Below are 8,507 nucleotides of genomic sequence, written 5' to 3'. Positions count from 1 at the left end.
GTCAATTCTATTGTAATTCGAAAGATAACTTATTAGTTAGGATGTTTCAAAAAGTTTTAATAGTTTATTTAATAAGGCTATAGCTACTGTCTATCTGTGATTTCAAAAGAACTGTGTTTTTTAATGAATATAGTTATTTACACGATAGTAAAATATAAACAAACAATTTTAAAAGTTTTTGTCTGTCTCTCTGTTTGTCCGGCCTAATCTTCGGATCGGCTGAACCGATTTTCTATCAGACTTTCGCTAGATGATTTTGACGTCATATTTAGATAATTTGACCTGATTTTAATATGATAGGCTATGGAGCAACATAAATGGTATACTTTTATACCGAAATTCCTGCGAAATTGCAATACCTATACGCTGGCAAACCGTGTTTACTGCTCACGAGAACCTACCGTCCAGATAGATATGCATGAAATAACCAAACGTTTTCTATTAAATATGACAAACTCACAATTTTTGCGAGCAAACCTATAACATCTATAGAGCTATACTAATATCATCCCCGCACCGCCCGCCCGTGCGATTGTGTTTAACTTAAGCTTCGTATCTACGTACTATTTAATTGAGCTTTTGTAAGATAGAAAAGTTATAGATTACGGATATCAAATAATTGTGTTTGCTCGCAAACGAAAAAAACCGACTTCAATTACATCGACGAGTAATACAACGTAGATCGACGAAAAAATAGTCAAGTAACTACGCGTTATCAAAGATTACTCAAAAAGTAGTTATCAGATCTCAATAAAATTTATATGTGACCACATGACAAACATCAGCTTTCGATTAAATTAAAAATTATTAAAATTGGTACACCCAATAAAAAAATATTGCGGATTTTCAAGAGTTTCCGTCGATTTCTCTGGAATTCCATCATCAGATCCTGGTTTCCTTATCATGGTACTAAACTAGAGATATCTTCTTTCCAACATAAAAGAATTATCAAAATCGGTACACCCAGTAAAAAGTTATTGCCGATTTTCAAGAGATTCCCTTGATTTCTCTAGGATCCCATCATCAAATCCTGGTTTCCGTATCATGGTACTAAATTAAGGATATCTCCTTTTCAACAAAAAAAGAATTATCAAAATCGGTACATCCAGCAGAAAGTTATGCGGTATAATACAACGTAGGTCGACGAAAGAAGCGTCAAGTAAAAACGCATTATTAGATATAAAAAAGTAGAAAAGTAGTTGTTAGATCTCAAATAAATTTAAATGGGACCAATTGACACACACCACCTTTCGATAAAAAAAAAATTGTCGAAATCGGTCTACACGGTCAAAAGTTCTGAAAAACCAAGTTTGTCGCCGAGCGTATGATGACGCGTCGTCAACGTCGGCAAGCAGCGGAGGCGACCGATGACGGCCGTGACGCTTTACGTCAACTGTTGACGAAGATGACGTCGATCGCAGCGTGTTGCTGTTACTGTATACTATCAAAACGTTCGCGGCTTACGAACCAAATTATTTATTTTGAATGCAGAAATTACCGCTTCGCATACTGATATATTTTTGCTAGCTGAGACTTGGCTCACTCCTGGTATTATTGATGCTGAAATTATTCCTAGTGGATATCAGATACTAAAAGGTGACAGACAGGGCCTACAAAGAGGAGGCAGGTTAGCCATCATAGCTTCCTCGAGATAGGTATAGGTATAAAGTGTGTGATGTACCCGTGGGTTGTGATTTTGTGTGTGCTAATATATCGAAGCAAAATAATATGGTAATATTAACCGTGGAATGTTTATTATATTTCACCGCGCATGAAAGACGAAGTATATTTTTCAATATTCAGTTCTTTGCATAATGGCTTTTAGTTGTGTCAGTTTGACACATATCATTTCGCCAATGTCACGTGGGATGGAGAACACACGAAGGAGATTGTTATTTTTTCGGTGGGTTTGAGAATACAATTTAGTTAAATTTTGAAAATACACGAAAATAGTATGAATTTATTCACAATACTAATAATACAAAATGTACAAAAATATAAAAATATTTATAAGTATATAACATTGTACTAAATATATATATATATATATATATACATTGTAATATTTACAATTTAATTTTATCATATTTAATATATTTACATAAAAACGAACACAGAGGACTAAACACAAACATTAATAAAGATTCAACATTTATAGGGCGGGGAACTTCAGGACGTCATACAACGGATGAAGGAGTTTGGGGCAATTAAACAGGATATGGGATGGGGATCCTTCATCTAAACCGCATTCACATTTTTTAATATTTAATATTATCGAAACTGTCTATTCAAAGTTTAAAAATGTTTTAATTTGTGGTGATTTTAACTTGAACATCAATTTAACTATTGTTACAGTTAGATTCAATTTTGAATATCTTTTGGCGTTCTGTGAAATACAGCAGGTAAATAACGTTTTTAATAATCGTGGGAGCATCTTGGACTTGGTCTTAGTTACTACATCGTTGGGCAGTGTCAATGTGCAGAAAGCTTTGGATGTACTTATATTGCCAGACGAATATCATCCACCACTGAATATTGAACTGATATAACTGATAGAACGAAAGGTGCCTAGTTGTGACATGCTAGGGGTTTATACTAGCATAGAATGGGATTACCGTTACGCAAACTTCCCTGCTTTATATGATTATTTTTTAAATGCAAATTGGAATTCGATACACCCGTTACAGAATTGTATTATATATTAAACAGTTGCATAGATAGCTGCGTTACTAGTAAATGGTGTGAGGTTGTACTATCTCGGTACAGTTACCCTGATTGGTATACGCCATTTACAAAAGGCTACGTAAAATTAAAAGCACACTTTCACCGTCTTTACATAAAAACCTGGTCCAGTAAATATCGCGTAAAGCTTTCGTATTACAGAGCAATTGTTAAATTGAGTATTAAAAAAGATTTTCGAAACTAAAGAACTAGAATGGAGAATGACATAGTTCGAAATCTTTCTTCATTTTAGGGCTATATAGGAGCTAAACGAAAGGGGAGACAAACCAAGTCAATTACCTATAATGGCGTACCCGTTTCAAATAATGAAGGTGCCCAGAATTTGGCGGATTATTTTAGCTCGGTGTATTCTCAACACCCGCTGGATCTTGACCCGCAGGATGCTATGAGTTTTTCTGAATGTTCCAGTAGACGAATACAAATAGGAATTTTGACATTAAATGATGTTGAATAAGCATTCAGGAAGCTCAAAGCAAAGGGCTTTCCGGGTCCGGATGGTATACCGCCATATATTTTAAAAGTTGTAGTTCCGTTTTTACACAACTGCTGTTGTTTATTTATAATCTTTGCTTAAAAAAACAACAATTACCCAGATATCTGGAAAATATCTCGCGTAGTACCGGTACCGAAGAAAGTTTCTAGTTCAGAGGTAAGTAACTTCAGACCCGTAGCCGTGTTATCAGTGTCCGGTAAGTTATTTGAGACAGTGTTACATCGATTAATAAGTGTTCAGGTAGAGAGCCAACTATCGGAAGCACAGCACGGCTTTCGGACTTGTCGGTCTAAATCTAGTAACATGTTAACATTCTACACATATACCGCTCAGGCGATGGATGGTGGTTATCCAGTTGATGCAGCCTATTTTAATTACCGGAGGGCATTTGATACGGTTGACATCTTCCTTTATTAAAGTTTTTCCCTGTTAAGTACAGCCAGCCAGCCAGGTATAAGCCAGGGATCGAACCTTGGACCTTTGGGATTTTATTTATTTATAAATGATCTGCCTGATATATTCAGCGCAGCTCAGTGTCTGTTCTTTGCAGATGACTTGAAACTATTCTTGACAGTTGATAGTTTCTCGGATTGTGAGTTGTTGCAGCGGGACGTTGCAAACGTCATGGAATGGAGTGCCCGTAACAAACTAACATCCAACATAATTGTGTTTGCTCGCAAACGAAAAAAAAAACCGACTTCAATTACATTGACGAGTAATACAACGTAGATCGACGAGAAAATAGTCAAGTAACTACGCGTTATCAAAGATTACTCAAAAAGTAGTTATCAGATCTCAATAAAATTTATATGTGACCACATGACAAACATCAGCTTTCGATTAAATTAAAATTATTAAAATCGGTATACCCAGTAAAAAGTTATTGCGTATTTTCAAGAAGTTCCCTCGATTTCTCTGGGATCCCATCATTAGATCCTGGTTTCCTTATCATGGTACTAAACTAAGGATATCTTCTTTCCAACAAAAAAAGAATTATCAAAATCCTTACACCCAGTAAAAAGTTATTGCGGATTTTAAAGAATTTCCATTAATTTCTCTGGGATCCCATCATCAAATCCTGGTTTCCTTATCATGGTACTAAACTTGGGATATCTCCTTTCCAACAAAAAAAGAATTATCAAAATCCGTACATCCAGTAGAAAGTTATGCGGTATAATACAACGCAGGTCGACGAAAAAAGCGTCAAGTAAAAACGCATTATTAGATATAGCTCGAAAAGTAGTTGTTAGATCTCAAATAAATTTAAATGGGACTAATTGACACACACCACCTTTCGATTAAAAGAAAATTTGTCGAAATCGCTCCACCCAGTCAAAAGTTCTGATGTAACATACATAAAAAAAAAAAAAAAATACAGTCGAATTGAGAACCTCCTCCTTTTTTGGAAGTCGGTTAAAAAGCAAGTGTTCTCTCATATCGTTTACGCGCGCGCACCATCCGATGGTATACGATTATCGGTTAGATAATTGTACATTATATAGACAAACGATAATAAGTGACTTAAGAATTTTAATGCGTTCAGATCTTAGTTTTGTCGATCATATTACAATTGTCGCTACTAAAGCCTACAAATCATTAGGATTTGTTTTGAGGCAATCTTGTGACCTTGATAGTGCTGCGGTTATGAAAATATTAGGTATACAATAGCTTCGTAAGAAGCGTTATAGGAAGTACCGCAGTTATCTGGAGTCCACATGAGGCAAAATACAAACACATGTTGGAAAAACTCCAAAAGAAATTTTTAAGATGCCTTTACTTCAAGAAATATGGATATTTTTTAGGCTATCCTTGCATATACCCCTCTTTATTTTTGCAGGGGATGCTAGGATATAATTCTCTTGAAGTAAGAAGAGATGTTTTTTAACTATATATTTTTGTAATTTAATTACTGGCAAAATTTCTAACCCTTCTGTGTTAAGTTTGATACCTCTGAGTGTGCCAAATTATAACCACGTTTGGCGGCATACTCTGTTTGCAGTGATGAGACACAATTCGAGATTGATGCGAGAGTCAGCGTTAATTCGACTGACTCTGCTTAATGGTGTGCTGGCGCGGAATCCAACTTTAGACATATTTTTTTCAACACCTGCTGTGTTTCGCAAAGCGGTAAAGCGGTATATTGAGACCAAAGATTCGATATAACTGAAATTTTGTTAACGCATTAGATTATAAGATCTGTAATGTTTACAATATTATTATATGTAAAAAAAGCAAAAAAAAAAGCTGAAAAGTTTTTTTGGTTAACCGCGCTAATTAATCTCTGGAACTACGTACTAGCTCGCACTGCCAAAAATATTTTTGATTTGGGTAGACCATTTACTAAGGAAAGCTGTATACTATTTTTCCATTAAATCAATGCGGGTTAAACTGCGGTGTACAGCTACTTTTTTTTTTGTATATTCGTAAATTAAAATTGTGAATAGTTTTTAAAATTAATAGATATTTACGTTTCCTGACATCTAGCGATATTCTAGTAAACTAAAATGTGTTTCAGTTACAGCGCTATCTATGAGCACATTGAAAGACTAAATTTATTCGAAAGCTATGTGAATTCTTCGTCAGTGACTTTGAAATGCTTCGTAGTTCAACTACTAGATGGCACCACTAATTTCAATGATTTTTATGTACTTCAAAAAATACGATAGTTGTATAATGCCGAGTTGCACGAAACAAAATTAAAATTTAAGTAGAGATTAAACTAATTAAATCACAAGAATTTCATACAATTCTTGCGATTAAATTAGTTTAATCATCAAAACGTAAAACTATTAAAATGTCCAAAGTACAAAACTGAACATTATACTAAAATGTTACTAATTTTTTTTAACTTATTAACACTTAGTTTCATTAAAAATATTTTACTCTATTTCAATAATATACCTAAATAAAGTTCTTTATTGAAAAATTGTAGCAAGAAAAATTATTTAAGTTGATGTAAAAATGTTTCTAGCTAGAAGATATTCTACCTCCTTCCTATCCCATTTCCTTCCTATTTTAGGTACTTTATTTTACAAATACTTGGAATTATTTGAAGAAATTTTAAGATTCGATTTAGTTGAAAGTCCAAATTATTCAATTTTACTTCCTCCCACAACATTCATATTTATTGTCTTTTTGTTGTTGTACTTTTGGTTTAGTGGAATCTTTTGTTGACGGTTGTACTATTAATATACCTGTCTTTTCTGTTGCGTTTGTGAGAATGCCTAAATATATTTGTAAGCTCGTGTTTGAGATGATTAGGGTTACATATATCCCTACGCCTCAAGGAATCTCGAAATGGAGCTGAAATGTCTGTCCCACTATAATTTTTTAGTCTTAGTAATAATATATTGAATTATATATGCGCAGGGACTATCTTTTAACAAGATTCACCAGCCTTTTACTAAAATGCGTTAAGGAGTTTTCCGTCTAAATTGCGTATGTGTATTGTTTTGGCATATTGTGAATCGTGAATTACGATCCGCAATATAATGATTTACGTTCCTATCCTATTTTTATTTTCTTAGAACATATGATACATTATCAAATTCTATTTTATATTAAAAAAAATTATTGTATAAGCACTGTCTTCTGTAACATCAACGTGGAGGCGTTGCTTTGAAAACACGTGCGAAACAATATCGCTTTCCGCGATCAACGATAAATCAAGTATTATTATGAAGAGGCATGTTCGAGTGGCCTTATTGTCGCTTTATGGATGTTATGCCATTCATTACAGGCTATTAAACGTATTATAATGCATTGACCAATTTATATCGACCCTTCTACTTTACGCGCTCAGTTATATTTAACGTTCTTTAAGATTCGAGCAAAATGCGACTAAGTGTCAGTTGAAAGTGGTTGGTTTATACCTCAGGAAGCTTTGTTATGGCGCGATGCGACAAGCCATTGATATCATATAATAAATGGCAAATATTGATAGAAAGAATCTTCATGAACAAAACAGTTCTCATCGTGTATATAAATATTCTATACCTACACTTTGAATATGATGAAAATAACTTTCTTGACGTCATAGTAAGTTATCGAATTTATTTTATGGAACACTTGTACCTAATTTAATTTAGTTCCACTCACACACAAAACACCTTTAAGTAAGATAGTGAAATAATAATTGCTTGCAGTTGATGGAGTTTTGAATTATTGTTTTCTATATTTGGAAAAAGTAACAGGTTAATAAATATTATATTGAAATACTTGCGGTGTAATACAAATAACGTTATAACAGATTATTTATTGGCACTTCAGTTAAGCGGCTTCATGATCATATCCGGATTATCATCAGCGAAAAACTGTGTTAAATATGGTTTATGATAATTTTCAAACACTCTAAACAAATATACAAGTAGGTACGCTAGGTACATAAATTTGGTTACATTACAACTAAATTTGTAACAATTGATTAACATTAAAATGGATTATGATTAAACACTTTCTTTTATTAATCGGTAAGAAATAAAATAAATCACCATCATCATCATTTCAGCCTAATGCAGTCCACTGCTGGACATTGGCCTCCACAAGTTCGCGTTAAAAATAGCGTGAACTCATGTTTGTTGCCCATAGTCACCACGCTGGGTAGGGGTTGGTGACCTCAGGGCTGGCTTTGTCGCACCGAAGACGCTGCTGCCCGTCTTCGGCCTGTGTATTTTAAAGCCAACAGTTGGATGGTTATCCCGCCATCGGTCGGTTTCATAAGTTCCAAGGTAGTAGTGGAACTATGTTAACCCTTAGTCGCCTCTTACAACACCCACGGGAAGAGTTGGTGGCTATATTCTTTAATGACGTAGCCACACAGCTAAAAAAATAAATACATACATAATTTCTTTTCTTATTTATAATTGTTACGTAAATGTTGTAGTTAAATTTATAATCAACAAATGAAAATAAAAATAATGGGTATAAAATATGTAAAAAAGTCAATATAAATTTATGTAAATTTTTAATACGACATTTAATATTTCAAGTGACTTAGTTTACCCTATTGCTAAATGCAAGATATTGCAGCGCGGGGTAAAAGTTTTGGTCGAAGGAGAGAATTAAGTTAAGAGAGAGAGAGTTAAGAGTAAGTTAAACTGGTTAACCTTAACCAGTTTTACTTGCACTTAGTATTATAATAAAAAAATCAAATTTTCTTTTAAGAAAGTAAAAAATAACCATAAATAATACCTCTTTTCTATGATAACTTTTTTTTACATAATGATATAATGAGAAGGGTTTGAGTATAATCCACACTTAATCCGCACTGTTC

Source organism: Melitaea cinxia, chromosome 15, assembly GCF_905220565.1.
Source record: "Melitaea cinxia chromosome 15, ilMelCinx1.1, whole genome shotgun sequence".
NCBI classification, from domain to species: Eukaryota; Metazoa; Arthropoda; class Insecta; order Lepidoptera; family Nymphalidae; genus Melitaea; species Melitaea cinxia.
This window is presented reverse-complemented; position numbering follows the sequence as displayed.